At 37.9% G+C, this 22,686-nt stretch overlaps 1 pseudogene; it reads left to right on the top strand.

The window, feature by feature from the left end:
- Positions 1–1,039: 1,039 nt before the first annotated feature.
- Positions 1,040–22,686, top strand: part of LOC107677273 (retinal-specific ATP-binding cassette transporter-like) — a 40,338-nt pseudogene continuing 18,691 nt past the window's right edge.

Raw genomic sequence — 22,686 nt, 5'->3', positions numbered from 1 at the left:
AGCCAAAGCAAGTGCCTTCATTTATGAGAGTCCACTGACTGGTTGTCCAGCACAAATTAGCTGGTCTAAACCATATTTTAGTCCAGTTTAAGACTCAATCAGTGTCTTGTAAATGGCACCCATGTATTTGATGTGATGATAGAAACTGATACCTTTAAAATCATTTTTAATGTCTTACCTTCCTTCAAGTGTAAAAACAGGTACATGTGAGAATACACACTTGTAACTTATTAAAACCACAGCTGATGTCATATCTGATTCCATGTTTTTACTTGAAATTGTCCTGATCTGTTTCTCAGATTGTGCTACCATCATTATGTGCAAAAAAAAAGGCATTTTTTAAGTCCTATTCCTAAATTTGACCTATATTCCTTACTACATCACATATTAAAATATTTGTGAATGACAAATATGATTATTGATGCACACAATTGTTTAAATATGATTAGCATCACTTATTATTGGTTGTTTATGCCTCATTTATTATCATAGTGCATCCTGATATAACGCATCTTGAGATAAATAGCATTTTATATAAATTATTTATAATTGTATATAATATTTTATGCAAATGTGTTGTAATGTTAAAGGTACCTAATTCTGAGAACATATATTTTAATAATAATAAAAAAAAATGCTAGTACTAAACTATGGCAAGATATGCATTGTAATGTTTTGAGAGTTTTTGCATTTTGAGTCGCCTAATATTGTTATGTGTGGCGGCCATTGAGGCATGTTGTCACAAAAGGAAATGTATTTTTTCCTTGGCAATGTCTGTAAAAATAGCTCTTTCTTTCTTTCTTTCTTTTTGTTAGCCTTTCATACTTTGACTTAACTTGTGACAACTTGCCCCGGTCTCCAATATATATAGTATATTCGCCACTAATGAATGAGATTGAATTTATAAGACTTCATATTCGCCTCCAATTGGCTGTTAGTTAGGTCACAGGTCCAATGAAGCATAGATTGGGCTCAGAGCACTGGCTCTTTCACTGGTGAAAGGAGCTTAAATCAATCAGATTAGAAACCTGCTTTGTGTCTGTAGCAAACCTACAGTCGGTCGAGTAAAACGGCCATGAGCTTCAGCAGACGTTAGCGTAAAAGACCGTTCTTTTCCTGAGGTGAGTTCTTCCTGTTTAATTATGTTTTACATGTGTCTTTTAGCCGTTTCCGAATGAATGGTGATTGGGTGTTACATAAAGGAGCATCCAGGCCTGTTACGTAAGAGAACTGTTTGTCTCTAATATGGTGAACCGTATTGACAGCCCACACAATTCATTACTTGTCTCATTATGTCTCATGATTGGTCTTATGATCTGTCCAGATACACTTTTAACTATTTCTTAGTCTATGTGTTTATTTTGCACCTTTCTGAGGGATAGAAATCAGAAACTGGATATCCTACATGGCTATAGGTTTATATTTGCCCTATTGCCGTTGGGTTGCTCACTGGGGTTTGTGAGGCACTATTTTCTGTAAGACTGCTTTGGAACAGTATGTATGAAGTCTTGCATGCATGAGGGCTTATGTGTATTATTCTTATGTTGGGATGAGATCACCGGTGCATTTGACTCAAACATATCTTAAAATAATCAGATATACAACCATGCAGGAATGTTTGAGATGAACTGTGCATGAGGGTTTGGTCTGTGGTTGTTTTGGCCAGGTAGGGCACTTGTAAGTGACCCCCTGTGGGGGTGAAGAGCAGCGGTCATGGGAACCAACAGCCAGGTGCGGCTGCTCCTCTGGAAAAACTGGACTGTCCGCAAGAGGCAGAAGGTGAAAAGTTCAGCTTGTTTCCTCAGATATGCATAGGAAATCTAGAAAATTGCTACATTTCATTGAGTAAAAGTAAATTCCAGTCATACAATGTATATAGGTTAAGATTTTGTTCTAGGACTCATACAGCTTCATGTGACTAGCTGGGTACAAATCAAGGGGTTTACAGTATACCTGTTAACAAAAAGGATCTGTTTACTGCCATCTTGAGCATTTCTAATATATTTCCTGCATTTTCACCCCAGGCGCGGCTCTTTATGGAGATTATGTGGCCTGTGGTGCTATTCATTGGACTGGTTTGGCTGAGAAGAGCGAACCCCCTTTACCGCCAACATGAATGTATGGATGCCTGAAAATGATTTTAATAGTTATAATTAAATACATTTGTAATCATTTTATTTTCTTAAAAAACCTTTATATATATATATATATATATATATATATATATATATATTATAATTTAATATTGTTAAATACATTTGTAATAATTGTATTTTTAAAGTTATTACATAAGTCATTACTTATATTCCAATGTCATATTCAAAGAGCAGCAAGTTCCCACTGATGTTGGCTGATGTTTGTGATGCATATGCTCCTTTGTTGGCAATAATAACCAGTTTTCTCCACCTCAGGTCACTTCCCAAACAAAGCCATGCCCTCCACTGGCATCCTTCCATGGATCCAAGGGATCTTCTGCAATGCCAACAACCCCTGTTTCCAGCACCCAACCCGTGGAGAGTCTCTAGGCCTGGTATCCAACTACAACAACTCAATGTGAGTTAGTTTGCATGTACAAACAGTGCATATGAACTAGTCCTCCATCGCTCTAATACATCGCTCTAATAATCCCTCTCTGTTCAGACTGACTCGGTTTTGGGTGGACGCACAGGAGCTCCTGTTCGAAGATACCGAGTTTCTGCAGTTGGGGCGATTATGGCGGGAACTCGTGGCCATGAGCAACTTCATGGACACCCTCCGGACCAATCCCGAACTGATCGCGGGTCAGCAAACCTCACATCGCCTCAGTTTCCCAGCTGTTCCTTCACTGTTTACACCACGCTCTCAGATTATATCACATGTTCAATCTGCCTTGAAGAGGTCCTTTCATGGGGAATGCTAAGAAGCTTATGCTCCTTCCATACTATTATTTTTAGAGAAAGCACTTCCATTTGTTTACCTCTTGATGGGACACACAAATAGAAGTTGTCTGGGTTTGAATCAGACATTCCTATGCAGACAGCCCTAATGGGCCTGTCTTTGCTAAAAAAACAAACGCCTGTGGCCATCAGTAGAATGTGATTGATTGTCCTCCGATGATTGACTGCATGTAGGATTGTCCAGAGCATTATGGTGAAAACCTTTGGTTCCTGGCAGAAGAAACTGTCTTAAGCTCAGTCCTACGTGCAGCAGATTGCGTTCAAAGTGCTAATAGCTCCGTGAACCTTGAGAAAAAGACCCATGACTTTGTTTTTGTGTCGTGTGAAAGAGTCTCTGGCTCCTTTAGGTTCCTGGCACTGATTCACACCAGAATCTCTCTCCTCTTTTAAAAATAAGCATAGAAAGAGCGCTATCTTGGCCAGATTTCAGCAGGCCATGGATGCCTGGAATACCAGAGCTGTTGTCTATCTGTTCGTCTCATCCGAATGATTGTCATGCTGCTGAAATCCTTCCAGCTGAGCATCTCTTAAGTGTCATCTTATTGAAATTCTTCGCTCTGGCATCCTGTTCACACATTTTGTTCATTTCATCTGCAGGTCGAGGTGTGAAAGTGGAGGATATTTTGAAGGACGATGAAACTCTCACTTCATACCTGCTCAGAGATGTTCCTCTCACAGAATCTGTGGTAGATCAGCTGGTCCGTTCACAGATCCGCCCTGAACAGGTGACCTATGCTGGTTTATAATTATTAGAACCAGAAAAATCAATTTTCCCTATTAAGTCCACTTACAATCTTGTCAATAAAAGCACAACATATTTGTAATTTATTTTCCAAAAATTCTTGAGTTCTTTTTAACCATTTTAACTAGAAAACAGGGGGCTGTTTTTCTAGTTAAAATGTGGGAGATTTTATTTATCAGTATTAGTTAATATATTGGATATTTAATTGTGCAAGTTCATTTCACCCTATTTTACATAACGATTATCTTTGTCAGCATTTAACAGTGGTTCTCAACCTTTTTGACTTGAAGGCCCCAATTGTCCAACAAAATATTTGAAGGCATAAGACATTTCTTCTGATATTTCTGCTGTAAATAGGACAATGCTGTTAGTTTTAAACTTTTTATTAACAGAATCAGAAAATGTATATTAATAATATATTTATTTAATTTATATAAAAATTAAATATATTTATAAATATAAAAATATATACATTTATTTTGTGGTTAAAGATTCTAATTCTGTATGTTTTTCAATAAAAATAACAGTTCTTGAGGGGAAAAAAGAAATATGATTCATATTCATTTTATTTAATTTTTTCTTATTTTTCTTTTTTGTGTGATTTTAAGTTTTAATTAAATATAAAATTATTTAATAACACTGTTAAATGATCTTTAGCAAAACGAATATTGATTGATTTTAGTTTTTAGTGTTTTTTTCTTTCATTTTTTTAATGTTTTAATATAATTCAATGTTTTAATTTAATTTAATAAGTTTTAATTTAATTTGAATTCAATTTTTTATTTAATTTTAATTTATTTATACAAAATAGTAGTAATTTATTAAGGCAAAAACAAATTAAATTTTATTATATATTATATGAAAATAATAATTGTCTCTTATTATCTGTATTTCCCAAAATTGCAATATTAATTAGCACTATTTACAGTAAGCCTCTGAGATCTCAGAGAGGTCGCTGACCCGAAGCAGCCTTTTTTGTGATTGTCTAATTAAGTCGTGAATGATAAGCAGATTGACTTCGTCGCCGAGACAAAAATTCATCTGCTTTCTATGCATGTAAATAGACTTTGTTGGTGGACTTGAATGTCTCTGTTTGAGACTGAGAGAATCTTGGCCGGTTCTCAAGTGCCCGTTTGTTCAGCATCAGACTGCATGTTTGGGTTTCTCAGCTCTCTGTACGGACCCTTTGTGATGTATATATTTGTCATCCCAGGCCCCTGCGAGTAATCAGACCCCCAACCTGAGGCAGATCGACTCTGGTCAAGCCTGGCCCCCATAATACCCAGCCCGAGATTTATTTTTCAGTGCGAACAATGCATGGATGGTGGTTTGCACGAGACCGCGTCTCCTTTGATCTTGAGGGCAGCGTTGAGGAGGTGGTCCAGAGGAAGTGATAGTATGAACACAATGACAGGGTCCAAAAAAATCAGGGTCCAAGTCATTTTCATATGGAAATGTAAGGGAGAGGAATGCAAGGCATTTTGTAGGCTTTCTCAGAGGTGCTGCCAGTCAGCCAGCAGGGGCGTACAGAGGAAGATGGAATGTTCTGGTTGGATAGGTCCTTAGCTACTAATGAAACCGAGAAAGAGAGAGGAACACAGGGAGAAAGCAAGCTGGATGCATGAAGCTGGAGGTTTTCCAGTTGGGGTTTTGCACACTGATTTGGAGTCATGGCTTGGATCCATGTTTCATCCAAGTGCACATCTCATTGCTGAGGCAAAGAGACACTTTGAGCTTTGAAACATAATTTCTCAGTAAGGGAAACAAGTGTGAAGGAGAAATATATAAATATTAAATGATATGAAATATATACTGCATATACACTTCCATTCAATGTTTGGAATCTAAAGGTTTTATGTTTGGAAAGAGGGCTTACCAAGGCTGCATTCATTTAATCAAAAATACAGTAAAAAGAGTAATATTGTGAAATATCATTACAATTTAAAACAACTGTTTTCTATTTTAATACATTTATAAATACAGAGTTCTGGCATGAAACTCTAGATGACGCAGTCCGATAGGTCTAACTCAATCTGACCAATGACATCATTATCACATGGCACAGCTGATTGGTTCTCTCCTGTATCGGTAGCCAATAAGCTCGCTGCTCAACATTCAAATATATTGCTGCGTTCAAGTCCTCCTGGGACGTTCGTACTTACGAGTTGACAAGTCGTAATTACGACGTCAGGTGAGTTCAAGTCAGGTTAGTTGGCACAAGATGGCGGTGTACCTCCTTTTAATAAATTACAAAAAAATACAACAGGGTCAGCATTTTTTTTACTTGGATTTCAGCTGCGTAACAAGAACATGACCAATTTAAGTTTATAGGACAACTAAACTATCAATTTAAACAAAAATTTACCGTCAACTACAGACGTTGCATCCATCGATTCCGCCATGTTTCTCATTGACACGCCCCCAACTTGGAAACTCGGGGCTTAAAGAAAATTTCGAGTTTCCCACTCGTAATAAAGACTTTGTGGTGGTGTTCATGTGCATTCAACTCGTAAATACGATCTATCCGACATGACTTGAACGCACCATATGACTAGTGCTTGCCGTAGCAGTTGCAGCTTGCTTCAGAAACCCTCCACCTTCCCCAGCTCCACCTGTATAGATCTGCTACGAGGTGATTCATGTATGCTATATGGGGGTTATTTCATGTATGTTATATTTGCAGCAGCAATATTTCTTATATGCTCACGGCAGCATGTTGTGGATGTATTGGCAGTAGAAAGTCTCGGTACTTGCTCTGCCACAGCAGCAGCAGCGTAGCATATCAATTCCGCCAAGACCAAATACATTAACATTGTCATGTACATTACCATGCCAATCCCTCTGAGAGTTACAGAAATTAAATTTATTCCTGTGATATAAAGCTTTCAGAATCGTTACTCTCATTCTTCATCTCACATGATCTTTAAGAAATCATTCTAATATGATTTGGTGCTCAATAAACATTTCTAATTATTTTCAATGTTGAGACAGTTGTTCTGCTTAATTTTTTTTATGGAAACCATGACATTTTCAGGATTCTTTGATAAATAGAAAGTGAATAGAAAGCATTTATTTGAAATATAAATCTTTTGTAATATTTGAAATATTGCTGATATTAGAGATATTACTGTCACTTTTGATCAATTTAATGTGTCCTTGATGAATAAAATGATGCCAAATTTTTTAATGTTATAATTTTGTTCTTATTCAAATTATGTATTACATGCATATATTTAAAATTATAAGTGACATCTCCTGTATATATTACACACATACAGATGGCGGATAATTTAAAAGCATATGGATTATGTAAATATGTATGTCATACTGTATACGCAGCGGATATTATGTTGTCTAATGGTAGCAGGCAGCAACACCTCAGAAGTGTTTTTTTTTGTGTGATTTACACCGATGGCTAAAGGTGCATCAGGATGTCTTGGGATGTTAATAATTTCCTCCAATTTTGTTGCCATCCTCTTTTGTGCCCCTTCCTTGAGTTGAAATGCTATTCCAAGGGGAACTTGATGGTATTCTTTTAAAGATGTTTGATTGAAAATTGAGCACAGGTTTGCGTCTGGCTAACTAACTGCATTTGTGTGTTTGTTGTTTTAATTTTAAATCTGTGTGCCTATTTTACACTAAGTAAGGAAAATTTGCACATTTTCAAACCTGCTGGTAAAACATATTAGCATTGCTAATGCTAATATGTCTCTCTAGGGCCACCATAAAATTAGCCTTAATGCTAATAGCATTGGTGTCTCTTTTTCAGCATTTTGGTTGCTAGTATCTTCAGTCATGTAATTAAGTCAGTGTAAGTGTTGCTAAAAACAACACTACTAAAGTATTATAGCAACTTATTGGTATTTTAGGTTTGGTATTTATTTTATATGAACTCTAGACTGATGTGGATGTTTTATAAATCACTCTTTACTGTATATTATTTGTATTCCAGAAACATTTTACTACTGTTGAGTGTTTAAGTCCAGCTCAGATTAACACAACAGCATTAACTCCCCTCACCTCTTAATCTTTTCGTTCTGTTTTTCACTGTCTGTCACTCTCTCTCTCTCAGTTTGCATATGGAGTTCCTGATCTCCATCTGAAGGACATCGCCTGCAGTCAGACTCTTCTTGAGCGTTTCCGTATTTTCCCGAGCAATTGGGCCTTTATGCCGTGCGCAATGCCATGTGTGTTCTCACTCCGCAGCGTCTTCAGATCATTGAGGACAAATTCTACGCCAGTCTTGACTTCTTCAAACTTTTCCGCTTGGTTAGTCCACACTCAATAAAACCACTAATAATATCTGGAAATGGGTTTGGGTGTAGAGGAAGTGCTGACACGGATAGCTATGCCAACTATGAGGGAAGTCATAAGAGCTCTTGTTTTGGGTGGAGGTAACAAAGAATTATGGGTCAGAATTTAGTACACACTGAAAAGACCAATTTAAAATGAGTATTGACTGACTCATGTCGTTTTAAACCTGTATGGCTTCCTTTCTTCTGTGGAACACAAAAGAAGATACAGTATTTTGAAGAATATTGTAACCAAACAGTTTGGGTTCCCTTTGACTTCTATTGAATGGACAAAAAATACAATGTGAGCCAGAACTGTTTGGTAATCGACATTCTTTAAAATGTCTTATTGTCAAGTCAAGTCAAGTCAAGTTTATTTGTACAGCGCTTATCTAAACCATCTTAAAGCCTGCCCTTGAATACCTGTATAGTTTTGTAATCGATCTATGAGTATGTCATGATCTATAGTGTCGAACGCAGCACTAAGATCAAGTAAAACTAGCAATGAGATACAGCCTTGGTCTGACGCAAGAAGCAAGTCATTAGTAATTTTAACAAGTGCAGTTTCTGTGCTATGGTGGGGCCTGTAATATTATTGTGTGTTCAACAGAAAAAAGAAAGTCATACAGGTTTGGAGCTATGGCAGAATTAAATTTTTTTGGCCAACTGGACTGCAGACAGAATGCGTTTTTGCATAAAAAAAACATGCTAAGCATGTCAGTGGACTTTGCAAAACGCAAGGTCTAGAGACACATTTTTAAAAGATGAACTTTAATTCATCAGCAGCATGTTTTAAGAACAGGTTTTTTGCAACATGTGCAAGATGTTGCAAAAAACGTGAAATGCAAATATTTTCGTCTAGTGCATGTTGACAAAGAAAGACTGTGGAAAAGCAGTACAGTGCAATGCAAAAACAGGTTCCCCAAGCCTGCATTAATTTCCATGCAGGTCTTGCCTGGTTTATGATGGTCTCGCGTGTTGATCACCAGCAAAACAATGCTGGTCAAGCTGATTGACCAATGACATTTTGGCCTTAGTGATGGGGTTACTTTATGCTTAATTTCAAATAAAAATAATGTTTTACTTAAGAAATCTTATCTTATTTGGGCTTATAAATATTATAGAATAGGAACCCATATTCAAAAACATTGAAAAACATCAAAAATGTATTTTTGATTTTAAAAACTCTTTCCACTCTTTTTTGTTTCATTTTATTATCATTGAAACTGATAAAAATACTAATGAGTGATTGTGGCATTTTGTTTTCTCTCAAAAACATCGTTTTCAACAAAGCCCCCTCCTTTGACAAGCGCAGTATGCTCTGATTGGCCAGCTGACCCAGTGCATTGTGATTGGCCGAACACCACAAGTGTAACTGTAGTGGAAATGTAACGCAAGTGGAAATGCAAGTGGAAATGTAACGCCCCTTACCATAATCGCAGCTTCAGCTTTCAAAGTAAATATCAAGACAGTTAATAATGTCGTTAGTTTTACCATCAGTTCAAGCTCGAACTGAAAGACCAGCCTAAGCTGATTGACTGCTTTGGCTGGTCTCCCAAGCTGGTTTTAAAATGGTTTTGGCCACTTTTTTTAGCAGGCCAGGCTGGTCTTAGCTGGTTTTTAGCTTTTTTTTTTTTTTTACTGAATCAACTGGTTTTAGCTGGATTAGCATAGAAACATGCTAACAACATGCTAGTAACTTGCCAATCATACTAGAAACATGCTATTAACTTGCTAATCATGCTAGAAACATGCTAACAAAATGCTATTAACTTGCTAATCATGCTAGAAACATGCTAGCAAAATGCTAGTAACTTGCTAATCATGCTAGAAACATGCTAGCAAGTTGCTAATCATGCTAGAATCATGTTAGCAACATGCTAGTTATTTTTTATTGTTGTATTTATTGTTCAGTTACTATTTATTTATTATTTCTTGTATTCACTTGCTTGCAAAAATCTGACTGAAGTGAAGTTTGTTACTTAACCCTGTAAAATCTGACATATTAAATAATAGTAAAAAAGAAAACTCTTCCATCAACTATTGTATTTATTTAATGGAATAGTTTTTTTTAAATTTACACAATTAAAAAAATGTTTGCAAATGACTGTTACAGCGTATGTAAATAAATATTCCTTAACAGCCTGATGTAACCTATTTGATATTTACATTTTAACATATTTTTTTCTAAAAAACGACACATACATAATCAAGTAAACCTAAGTTGCTCAGTCCACTAAGTGCTCATCTTGAAATGTTAAGTTTCCTCTATAATAATCAATCAATCAAAAAAAAAAAAAGAGGGACATTTTTCATACTTAAATACTAAAATATGATATTGATACTGAAAATATTGATACTAAAAGCCTTTTATTTGCAAAAAAAAAATGTAACTTGTGGTTGACTGACAAAACATTGGAAACAATGATAGTTTTTCTTTCCAAAAAAATCCTAAACACTTGCTGGCAATGTGATTAGGACGGTTAATGTCTTGAATGTACTGTACGTCTATCCGTCTATGCCATCAACCTTGACTAATATAGATGGTCTCATTTCCTTCTATCCTCTCATTCCCAGCTTCCTCTGGTTCTTGATAACTACTCCAATGGACTCGACCTGCACTTCTGGGCCCGACTTCTGCCTGCCGTGTCTGAGAAGCTGAAAGCGGTACGTATGAGGCCCTCTAAAAGTTCAGCTGTATTTTTAGCGATCAGGAAATCACGGTTTCCTCCGCCTGGCTTTTTACGCAAACATACGGATATGAAGATATCATTCCTGTGTCTGCGGAAACCTAATTCCAGCTGCTTCTCAGTCAGATTGTCACTCATCATATGTGGTTAGTTCACCGGTGAGGGCATTTTGTACCCTGCTGAAACATGAGGAAACGCCTCACAGACAGTACAGTAGACGTCAATGTGTGATGGTTAAATGGTGTCAGTGTGCTTGTAGCTCTACAGTGAGGGACTTCCTGTCGGTGTGGCTGGTCTTTTGTCTGTCGCCCGGCTGAGAGGGACCTTGACGCCAGTTACTCATTTTCCGAATTCCTTTTCAATCATGTTCTCCGTGCCGTGGGCCAGATGTGTTGAGACCAACGTGATGAAAAAACTCTAGGAACTTACACAGTCTCCTGTGTTTCCGAAAATATTCCTTTTTATTAACTTGTGCGGAAACAAATATGCATTTTGCAGAACTTGCTGGCTTTTGTTTGAAGGAGTTTGTATGAATCAATAGATCTAACGATCTCTAGACGCTGTTTTCTCTCTCTCTCTCTAAACCTGCTGTTGTATCATGGACTCCAGAGGCTCAGATTATCTGTCCTGTATCTGTAGGTTTTGATGTGTTTTAGTTTAGAGGATAATGGACTTTCCCACCCAGAGGGATTTTAGGTTGATGCCAAAAGGTTTGGTTTGCTTTTTGACTCCATGACAGATTTGAAATTCATGCTTCTTACCAGGGGCATTTCTATAGCCTTTCATCAGGATTGGAGCAATAAAGTGTGCCCAAATTTTGATACTCTTTTTAAAAAATATTGTTTTGGATATAAATGGATATAAATCATCTTTACCTGCAGTACAGAGACGTTCACATGCTGACTGTGCAATAAAGAGCTGTTTTGTCATTGACAAATAATAGAACATATTTGTAAGTTTTGTTTTCTGGATTGTATAGGTAAATATAAACCTCATCCAGCGCTCTTTTTGTTTTCTGCCTTATCTGTTGTAAAATATCCTGTTATTATTTCAGTGAACTGTTGCAAATGATTCAGTGCGTGAGTGAACTGTCCTAATGAATCAAACGGAATTGTGAACAATTTCACAATTTCCTGTTTGTCCAATTAGATCAAAAGAGTGATTAATTCGCGAATCTGTCTTCACTAAACAGCTGATAGAAATGATTTGATTGCTGAAATATGATCAGAAATGTTGTCAGAAGAAAAAAAAAAGATTTTCAGTTTATTATACAATAATTTTCTTGATGCCTTTGTTGTAAGCTGTACAGATTGCTGCAATTTTGGTAACAACTACTTTATAAATGTTTTAGTACAACAGCTACAGCTGAGTTATTTGTTATTGTTCTATAAGTTGGAAGTAATTGTATCTACAGGGGCCCTGAAAGGTTTTTAAGTTAAACATACAGTATATGAATGTCATTGCATTGGATGTAAAATATCCAAACCAGTGTCTGCAACTTTACTTTTCGGAACGGTTTAAAAAAAAAAAGACTTTTAACTGGTCCTGTATGGACCATCAAGTGTAACCTTGCTCATTTTGTGGACTGAATGAATTAACATGGTACAAAATGCAGAATTTCATGAAAAAATTCAATTTTTTGTTCAATTCATACAGAAAGACAGTGACATTTGCATTTCAATTTTTGCACACAATTCTGAATAAAAAATGAGTTTGTGCACAAAATTCCCTTGATTTCGCATACACAAAGGTGAATGTACTCATGAAAAGTACATTTAAAAAACAGATACCCTTTTGAAGATGTGCACTAATATGCATGTCACATTATGTAGAAGACATGCATATTTAATTGGCAGAATGTTCATTTTAACATGTATACAGAAAACATTTTAAGGACAAAACTGCAATTTGGGGGCCACAAAATGCCATTCAAAAATGAAATGCATAGTCCCAAGGCCATTTTTATTGAATGTATTAACTATGGACATGTTCTCCATGTTCCAATTTTGACAACCATTCAATGATCATAATTTTAAATAGTGTATCTAATTTTGTGCCGAACATTTTTGTGAAATTCGACCTTGTGCTTCAAAACAGAAATAAAACATTGTGAAGTAATGCAACGACTTTCATGCATTAAATGTGACTAAAGCATCTGAATAATGTTTGGGGCCACAATATTCTGAAAACTCATGTTGAAATCATGTTTTTAGAAAATTAAAGACATTTATTCAATTAAAAACTTTTTTTTTCTCAACAGCTGTTTGAAAGACCTAGCTCTCAAGACCTGTTGCAAGTGGTTTCTCCACTGCTTCAGTCCCATGATTCCCCATCTTTCAGCCAACTCATGGTCGCCACCTCCAGCTTATTCTGTGGCTACACGGAAGGGGCCTTTTCCAGGGTCACCTCCTTCAACTGGTACGAGGATAACAACTACAAAGCCTTTTTGGGCATCAACAGCACACGGGGAGAGGGGAAGTACAACTATGATCACACGGCCAGTGAGTACCGTACTGTACACTTCAGACCGATGAAGAGGAAAAGCGGAGAAGAGAATGTTCTCATGTTTCTCATAACTCCATATCTCTTTCAGCTCCTTTCTGTAATGACCTCATGAAGGATTTGGAGTCCAGTCTGGTCACAAGGATTGTGTGGAGTTCAGTCAAGCCTTTCCTGATGGGCAAAATCCTGTATGCTCCCGATTCCCCTGCTGTCAGACAGATCATTAAAAACGTAAGAGAAAAAGCTCTTCTTTGACTACACGCACACCTGGAACAACAGCAGATGAGTGCATTAATGCAATGGCTAATCTTACTCCGGGCCTGTCAGATAAATCAGCACATTGCTGCAGACATGTCAGCGGGTTATCCAGAGGAGAAATGACGCAGGTCTAACGGGTTCCCATAGAGGCTACGTGTGTTTTAGGAGCGCTTCAGAACATACGACCCCGCTGACTGGCTTTTGCTCCCTTAAATTCTTATGTAAGCAGGACTGCAGGTTTTTCGGCTGGGTGCTTTGTAAATGAGTTTCCTCTCTTAACACTAATAGTGAACCCTTAGCATTCCTGTTGCTCAAAAATTAGAGAATAGTTTTAGCAACACCAAGGTGCTAGCAGCTGATCAACTATACATTAAATGCCATGCAAATCGCTTTGGATAAGTAGTCGCTTTTATGTATTTGGCATCTGAAAGTCTAATGTACATACATTAACGGCCCGTTTGCATTTTGATTTTGAAATTTTCATATGCTCACCAAGGCTGCATTTATTTGATAAAAAATACAGAAAATATTGTTATTGTTACGCTTTGCGTACGGGAGGAACGAGGAGATGTGGAGATTTCACAAAACGAGAGTCTTTAATAATCCAACAGGGAGACACAGAGAACAAGGAAGACGTACAAGACCAGACAAGGAAACATGAGGCAGACTACACATTTATACTAAACTTAACGAGGGACAGACAGGTGTGTGGAATCAACTAATAATGAGACAACAAGAACAGGAACATGATCAAATAAGGGAACACTGAAACAGAAACCGGGGCAAAACAGGTCCATAATCCTGACAGTTATTTTGAGAGATATTATTACAATTTAAAAGAACTGTTTTCTTATTCCTGAACTTATTCCTGTGATGGCAAAGATGAATTTTCAGTCTTCAATGTCACATGTTCTTTCAGAAATCATTATATTATTGTGATTTGGAGCTCAGTTATTATCAATAATTACTAGTGTTCAGTTATAATAATGTGCCTTATTATTATTATGTTGTAAATGGTTTTTGCTGCTTAATATTTTTGTAGAAACTGTGATACTTTTCAGGATTCTTTGGTGAATATAAAACAGAACAGCATTTTAAAACAGATTTTTTTATAACATAACAACATAACATTTAACATAAACAAAAAAAAAATCTAAATATAATTGCTGTCACTTTTGATCAGTTTAATGTGTTCTTGTTGAATTAAAGTATATATATACACTTACAGGGTTGGTCAGACTTGAGCAATTCTAGAAGCATTTTGATCAAGGACACAATGGTGTTATGAATCAAATGTAAATGGGTTTGAACCTACAACTTTTCACGTACTAGCTCAGATATTTTAACCACTAAGCCATACTGTTGTCTCTCTCATGTGAACTGCAGCTCTGTGTGAATCTTTCCCTTGTGCATCTTACAATTAGAAAAGTGGAAGCAAAAAAAAAAAAAAAAAACCAGAGAGTGAGAAGGAGAGTAAGGAGGGAGGTAAGGCCTTTGCCCCTGGGAGGGAGCTCCGGTGTGGACATGCTTGCCCTGGGCAATGGGCCATGGCTGTGGTCCCATCAGATCAGCTTTAGAGGGCTTCAGTTTCTCTGTTTATGCAGAAGGGCTTTCAGTGGGACTGTGTAAACTGCTCCTGGTGGGAATTCAGTCATTCTGTGGTCAAACTCAAAGCAGTTGCCACCACCTGAGTATTGTTCTGTCTTTATTGTTACTGTGCCATTGAATGCTTAACAAACAGATTATTTAATTTGCTCTTGCCTACTTTTTTTGAATGCATCTGAACTTTGTAAGTTTGTGTATTTGTGTGTGTTTATCCAGGCAAACACCACCTTTGAGGAGTTAGAAAGACGTAGGAACATGGGTCGGGCCTGGGAGGAGGTGGGCCCACAGGTGTGGAGCTTCTTTCAGTATGGTGTACAGATGAACATGCTTCGGGTATACACTGTCTCTTAAATTTTCTTTGAAAAGACGGCACCAATACATGAGATTTTTTCATTTTTAGCGCAATATTTCATGCAGAGTTTCATTCAGTTCCATAATATTGTGCTTTATATTTCAGGACTCCATCAGAAATCCCACAGTGATGGATTACATCAACAAAGGCCTCAAAGACACTCCATTCACTGGCCAACACATCCTCAACTTCCTGTACAATGGCCCTGAGGAGGATCAAGACCAGGACATGCCTAACTTTGACTGGCGGAACATCTTTAACCTGACCAAGTTTTTCGCCTTATAAACCGATATGGAGAGGTATCACTCATGCATAAAAAAAGATGCATATACATCTGCTTTAATTAGCTTGCAGTATACAGTATATAGTACATATCTGCCATCAGCAGTATGCTTGCATTTTTTAGAACAATCATCAAGTCAGACTTTCCAAATTTACTTGTCATTTAGTCCTTCAAAAGAGACACAGATCTGCTCAGAAGCTGTAAGGTGAAAAGCAAGCGGTCACTCTCAGCCGGCTCTGCCTCTCTGATGTCAAGTAGAACAAAGAAAAGCGTTTGATTTTTCGCTGTGAGTTTGCCAGTGTGGGAGAGCTCTTTAATGGTAGAGTTGAATGCTGAATGCCTTCAAAACAAATCAGGGTGAGCTTAAGGCAGCCTGTGCCAGCGAGAGCAGGACCTCTGCTATCTAAACTGTGTGTCTTTAGTCTTTGTCTCTGTCTCAGCTAGCAGCTCTTGAGGAGTGACAGACAAACCCCACAAATGAGTCCAATTCGATACAGCTGTCAGTCTACTCGGCCTACACAAAGAGAAAGCACAGGCTGGTTTATGGCAGTGCATACCGGGTCTCCAAGGTCTCAAATAGACTCCCACCATCTTATGCCAAGCTCAAAACAAATTAACACCAAACAATTCAATTAAGTCTTTTTGGATAGTAGTATTGTGCTGAATTCTGATGCAGATCTAAAACAGTAGAACGGCTTGATCTGAGTCAGTTTGACGGTCCAGCACTGAACTGTCAAGTAAACATGATCTTATTAGTAATTTTCCATTAGGTTCATCCAGGAATATTGAATTCATGGAGTTAATAGGTTGATTTTGTTTGTAACCAGTTATATATACAATCACTTATATGTCCCCTGTATTTACAGTGTCTAGTCCTGGACAAGTTCTCCGCCATTTCTGATGAGGACCAGTTGACCCATAGAGCGCTGGACCTTCTTGGAGAGAGCAAGTTTTGGGCAGGGCTCGTATTTGTTAACATGTACTCCTGGACCACCAAGGTGCCCCCTCATGTTAAATTCAAGATCCGCATGGACATTGATGTTGTGGAGCGAACTAACAAGATCAAAGACAGGTCTGTCTGTAACCAGTGCTGAGCCATTCCTTAGATCTTGATTTTCCTTGCATTTATTTCACTGCATATCCTCTCCTATGATCAGATACTGGGATCCAGGGCCTAGGGCTGATCCCATGGATGATCTGCGGTATATATGGGGAGGATTTGCCTACCTGCAGGACATGATAGAACATGGGATTATAAAGACCCACACAGGGAAGGAATGGCCTTTAGGAGTCTACCTGCAGCAGATGCCCTATCCCTGCTATGTGGATGATCTGTGAGTATCACACTCAGTATTTTTAACATTTATAGATAGGGATGCATAATACATCTGGACCATACTGGTATCTGACAGAATTTGAATATTGTTGCATCCATGTTTTATGCACATAAATTAGTTTTTTTTTTCAATGTTCAATCATCAGTCTTCTTTAATCAATAAACTGTCTTCTTCTCCTCATTGACGACACATGCTATAGCTTCATGCTCACTCTGAACCGCTGCTTTCCGATCTTCATGGTGTTGGCCTGGGTCTATTCTGTCTCTATGACGGTGAAGAGCATTGTGCTGGAGAAGGAGATGAGGTTGAAAGAGACTCTGAAGGCCATGGGTGTCACTAACCGTGTGCTCTGGTGCACATGGTTTATCGACACCTTCTTCATGATGGCCTCCAGCACAGCGCTGCTTACTCTTATTATCATGGTAAGAGATGGTGTCCAAAACCCCCTAAAACCAGCAAGCAAGACCACCTAAGACCAGTAAAACAGTGTTTTTGTTTTTTTCTTTTTTCAGTAGAATAGTGGTTAAATAACAAAAGGTTGTTGGTTCCAGTTCTGGGTGGATCCATGGTGATCCATGAACTTTCACCACTATGTCTTTTAAGAAAAATGGGTGTTCTCCCTGTAAAATGTTATTTTAAGTTGCTTTCAACTACAGTGTGAGCAAAATTGACAAGTTACAAGATTTTCTATTTTCAGATTACTATACTGACCTCTTGTGGCGACAATCATAAATGACATGTGACGATGTACTAGTTTAGACATTTTTATTTCAAATGAATTCTGTTCTTTTTAACTTTCCATTCATCAAAGAATCTTGAATAAAAGTATATCAGTTTCCACAAAAATATTAGGCAACCCAGCTGTTTTCGACATTGATAATAACAAGAAATGTGTCTTGAGCAGTAAATCAGCATATTAGAATGACATATGAAGGATCATGTGACACCTAAGACTGGAAAATTCAGATTTGCCATGCAAGAAAAAACTAGAGAATTTCATCAGGACAAACTTGCTCCCTGCTCACCTTCACTACAGCAACCATCATGCAGTGCTTCCTCATGAGTGTGTTTTTCAACAAGGCTAACCTGGCAGCAGCCTGTAGTGGAATCATTTACTTCACCCTGTACCTGCCGCACATAGTCTGCTTTGCCTGGCAGGACCGCATCACCAAGGATATGAAAATCATGGTGGTAGGTCACATGATAACACTTCCCTGTACAATCTGAACAAATGCTACAAAACTTCTTATAAAGGTTATAAATTTGATAATGCAATACACTTTCATTAAGAAAACTCCAACTTGTATGTGATTTTCTGCATCTAAAATTGTTTATTGTGCATCAGAGTTTGATGTCCCAGGTGGCTTTTGGCTTTGGGACGGAGTACCTGTCCCGTTACGAGGAGCAAGGTCTCGGTCTGCAGTGGGATAACATCCAAACCAGCCTTTTGGAGGGCGACGAGTTTTCCTTTCTCATCTCAATAATTATGATGGTATTGGTCCTTTATGGCGTTCTTGCATGGTACCTCGATAATGTCTTCCCAGGTAAACTACTGTATATTCAAGTTTATTTGATAATAAAAATACAGTGGATCGTAATGACATAACTTGTGTTATCAACAGGCCAGTATGGTATTGGTCAGCCTTTTTACTTTCCAATCCAGCCTTCTTATTGGTTAAACCGACCTGAGCCTCTAAAACAAGGTGAGTGAATTTTTGGCTTATTATAAGTGATGGCATCAACTTTTATTGATTGACTAATCTTTCTTTACACAGTTCCTGGAAAGCCAGCAGTGGAGAAACCTGCTTTTGATAATCTGGGGAATCACACTGATGACCAGGCCAAGAACCACACAGCACCCGAAAAACCTCCGGAGCCGCCAGGGTCCTGCAAACATAAAGACATAAGGGAGAAACTAGAGAAAGGGAAAGAACTAAAGAGGGTTGATGAAAAGGAGACGACCAACAAGAGCATGAGCACAGACTCATCAGGTGTGTTGTAAATGCTACTGAGAAAAACACAACTTAAATCAGCCTATGGTGGTTTGCTGGTCTTATCTTGTTCCTCAGGCATTGTCTGCCTAGTTTGGTGAAGTCTAGGTCAGCTAATCCATAAAAACTAACCAGCTGAACACCAGCTGGTTCTGATGGTTATCGCTGTTGTTGTAGATTATTGTTGCTGCTGCTGCAAAGAAAGTACAGGAACTGGCTACTGCCAAAACATATGGCGATACGGTGTTGTGAATATTTAAGACATACTGATGCTGCACAAATAGAGTTCTGGGTGGATCCATGGTGATCCATGAACTTTCACCACTATGTCTTTTAAGAAAAATGGGTGTTCTCCCTGTAAAATGTTATTTTAAGTTGCTTTCAACTACAGTGTGAGCAAAATTGACAAGTTACAAGATTTTCTATTTTCAGATTACTATACTGACCTCTTGTGGCGACAATCATAAATGACATGTGACGATGTACTAGTTTAGACATTTTTATTTCAAATGAATTCTGTTCTTTTTAACTTTCCATTCATCAAAGAATCTTGAATAAAAGTATATCAGTTTCCACAAAAATATTAGGCAACCCAGCTGTTTTCGACATTGATAATAACAAGAAATGTGTCTTGAGCAGTAAATCAGCATATTAGAATGACATATGAAGGATCATGTGACACCTAAGACTGGAAAATTCAGATTTGCCATGCAAGAAAAAACTAGAGAATTTCATCAGGACAAACTTGCTCCCTGCTCACCTTCACTACAGCAACCATCATGCAGTGCTTCCTCATGAGTGTGTTTTTCAACAAGGCTAACCTGGCAGCAGCCTGTAGTGGAATCATTTACTTCACCCTGTACCTGCCGCACATAGTCTGCTTTGCCTGGCAGGACCGCATCACCAAGGATATGAAAATCATGGTGGTAGGTCACATGATAACACTTCCCTGTACAATCTGAACAAATGCTACAAAACTTCTTATAAAGGTTATAAATTTGATAATGCAATACACTTTCATTAAGAAAACTCCAACTTGTATGTGATTTTCTGCATCTAAAATTGTTTATTGTGCATCAGAGTTTGATGTCCCAGGTGGCTTTTGGCTTTGGGACGGAGTACCTGTCCCGTTACGAGGAGCAAGGTCTCGGTCTGCAGTGGGATAACATCCAAACCAGCCTTTTGGAGGGCGACGAGTTTTCCTTTCTCATCTCAATAATTATGATGGTATTGGTCCTTTATGGCGTTCTTGCATGGTACCTCGATAATGTCTTCCCAGGTAAACTACTGTATATTCAAGTTTATTTGATAATAAAAATACAGTGGATCGTAATGACATAACTTGTGTTATCAACAGGCCAGTATGGTATTGGTCAGCCTTTTTACTTTCCAATCCAGCCTTCTTATTGGTTAAACCGACCTGAGCCTCTAAAACAAGGTGAGTGAATTTTTGGCTTATTATAAGTGATGGCATCAACTTTTATTGATTGACTAATCTTTCTTTACACAGTTCCTGGAAAGCCAGCAGTGGAGAAACCTGCTTTTGATAATCTGGGGAATCACACTGATGACCAGGCCAAGAACCACACAGCACCCGAAAAACCTCCGGAGCCGCCAGGGTCCTGCAAACATAAAGACATAAGGGAGAAACTAGAGAAAGGGAAAGAACTAAAGAGGGTTGATGAAAAGGAGACGACCAACAAGAGCATGAGCACAGACTCATCAGGTGTGTTGTAAATGCTACTGAGAAAAACACAACTTAAATCAGCCTATGGTGGTTTGCTGGTCTTATCTTGTTCCTCAGGCATTGTCTGCCTAGTTTGGTGAAGTCTAGGTCAGCTAATCCATAAAAACTAACCAGCTGAACACCAGCTGGTTCTGATGGTTATCGCTGTTGTTGTAGATTATTGTTGCTGCTGCTGCAAAGAAAGTACAGGAACTGGCTACTGCCAAAACATATGGCGATACGGTGTTGTGAATATTTAAGACATACTGATGCTGCACAAATAGCATATATATTAACCCGTAGCAGATCTATACAGGTGGAGCTGGGGAAGGTAGAGGCTTTCAGAGGAACTCTGAAAGTGTGCTGCGAACTGCTCTAGTGAATGCTAACCAGCCATTTAGATGTAAAGCAGTAAGTTCTTTGGCTGTGTATGCAACATGAACCAATCAGCTTGTGCCAAGTAGTTTAATGCTGTGAATATCATCAATTTGCGTCACCATCTAGAGTTTCATGACAGAACTTGGCATTTTAGTCAGTCTGGGAGACCATTTTAAATGAACAAACCAGCTGGTTTTTGCAGTTTGTTTCAGAGTGGAACTGCTAAATGAAGTCAGGTTTACCACCTTTATTTACAATATATAGTGCTTTATAAAATGCTAATTGTTTCAAAGCAGCTTCACAGTAATAAACAAGAAATTAACAGAATCAGTGATGCAAACTTCATCGAATAAAAAGCAAATCTAAATTCTGCTGTTAAGCAGCTTATTCAGTTAAAGTCAGTTCAGTTTTAATTCAACTCTGTTCAATAACCAGCAAAATTCATCAAACAAATTTGATTCAAATATTAATCAGCTCTACAAAAGACAATAGCATCATTATTCAGCTCAGTTTTGTTCAAGTTTTGTTCTCATCTGATAGTGTCAGTGTCAAATCGCTAACATTACTAAGCAAACCAAAGGCGACAGTGGCAAGGAACCAAATCTCCATCAGGTGACAGAAATGGAGAAAAAACACCTTTGGAGAAATCAGGCTCAATTACTTTACTTGTAAATTCAGATATATTGTGGGTGAAGTTTGTTTGTTTATTTCTTTCTTAACGCCATTCAAGCTTCACAAGTCGATCCATACACAAGTCTTGTCTTTACACAAGTCCGGGGACAATTTAGAGTCTTCAATTAACCTAACCCGCAAGTCTTTGGGTTGTGGGTGAAGTAGGTGAATATTTCTTTTAAAATGGCAGTGATCCACTGGGCTTTATTATCTATCAGGGGAAACCTTTAATTCTACAGCATTTTGTAAAGGAACCTATTACAACAAACAGGAAGGTGGTGCTTCTCTTCTTACTCCTGGAAAGGATCCCATCAGATGTATTCAAAGAGCTAACCAGGCTTATCTGCTTGACTAGAGCGCAGGCATCCAGCAGGCTTCTTGGCTTTGAACTGATGGAGCCCCATGGGAGTAGTTACTGCAGTCTTAGTTTCGCTGGCGTTATCCATCAGCACTTGCCAGCGCTCTGTCTTAAGTTCAAGCGCTCTGTATAAGGTGGCGCCAGGCATGTGTGCTCAAGCACATGTACACTAGTATAATCACACATGATGCACAAACACACCTCTGTCTGTGCACTTTGTGGGAAGCCGGTGGCCTTGTGTCTGTTTGCATGGCTGGCAGGTTGGAATGCTGGTTTCTGTTTGTCTTATTGCTGGTTAATGGATATTAGAGACGTTAGAGATGTTTATTCCATCACTGTGGCAATGACATTCCTTTCACCTCACGAATCAAGGTGTAAACACACCATTTCCTAACAATTTACCATGGTAGCCATGGTTTTAAACAAAATAATCATTACTTCAGGGGTTTTTTTTCACACAGTTTATTACTTATTTTATATAAATAATATTTAATATATTTTTTTATTTAATATATTTAATTTATTTGTATTTTTGTTCTCTCTTTCTATTTTTATTTTATAAAT

Source organism: Sinocyclocheilus anshuiensis, unplaced genomic scaffold (assembly GCF_001515605.1).
Source record: "Sinocyclocheilus anshuiensis isolate Anshui unplaced genomic scaffold, SAMN03320099.WGS_v1.1 scaffold392, whole genome shotgun sequence".
NCBI lineage: Eukaryota > Metazoa > Chordata > Actinopteri > Cypriniformes > Cyprinidae > Sinocyclocheilus > Sinocyclocheilus anshuiensis.
This window is presented reverse-complemented; position numbering and strand designations above follow the sequence as displayed.